We start from the raw sequence: 654 nt of genomic DNA on the forward strand, positions 1-654 counted from the left end.
AAAAAAAAAAAAAAACCTCATCTCTACTAAAAAAAAAAAATTAGCCAGGCGTTGTGGTGCTCTCCTATAATCCCAGCTACTCTGAAGGCTGAGGCAGGCGAATTGCTTGAGCCTGGAAAGTGGAGGTTCCAGTGAGCTGAGATGGCACCACTGTACTCCAGTCTGGGTGACAGAGTGAGACTCTATCTTAAAAAAAAGAAGACAGTTTTAGGCAAATAGAAGACGAGTTTTCTTTCTTAAAGGGTTATATGCTTTGTGGGGTTAATCAGATTCATTGTTGCCAATGATGTATTATTGTTGGAACTGAGTCTAAGTGATCTAACTCTATTCCTCACTACCACTGAGACAACGATGAGTCAACTATATGTTTCTTCCTGTATAAAATACTGCTATGAGGTGGGGCGTGGTGGCTCATGCCTGTAATCCCATCATTTTGGGAGGCCAAGGCAGGCGGATCACTTCAGCCCAGGAGTTCAAGACCAGCCTGGTCATCATAGTGAAAACCCATCTCTACCAAAAACAGAACTAAGCGGTGTGTGGTGGTTCATACCGATGGGCCCAGCTACTTGGCGACTGAGGCTAGAAGATCCTTTGAGCCCAGGAAGTCAGGGCTGCAGTGAGCTGTGATTGCACCACTGCATTCCAGCCTGTGTG

At 45.4% G+C, this 654-nt stretch overlaps 1 non-coding gene across 1 annotated transcript; it reads left to right on the forward strand.

Annotated features, from left to right (window-relative positions):
• The first annotated feature begins 270 nt into the window (after positions 1-270).
• On the forward strand, positions 271-356 carry LOC119469974. Its single transcript, XR_005198848.1, has one exon. It is a non-coding gene; the product is annotated as a small nucleolar RNA SNORD70 (small nucleolar RNA).
• Positions 357-654: the final 298 nt, after the last annotated feature.

This window comes from Cebus imitator, unplaced genomic scaffold, assembly GCF_001604975.1.
Source record: "Cebus imitator isolate Cc_AM_T3 unplaced genomic scaffold, Cebus_imitator-1.0 Scaffold1450, whole genome shotgun sequence".
Classification (NCBI taxonomy): domain Eukaryota; kingdom Metazoa; phylum Chordata; class Mammalia; order Primates; family Cebidae; genus Cebus; species Cebus imitator.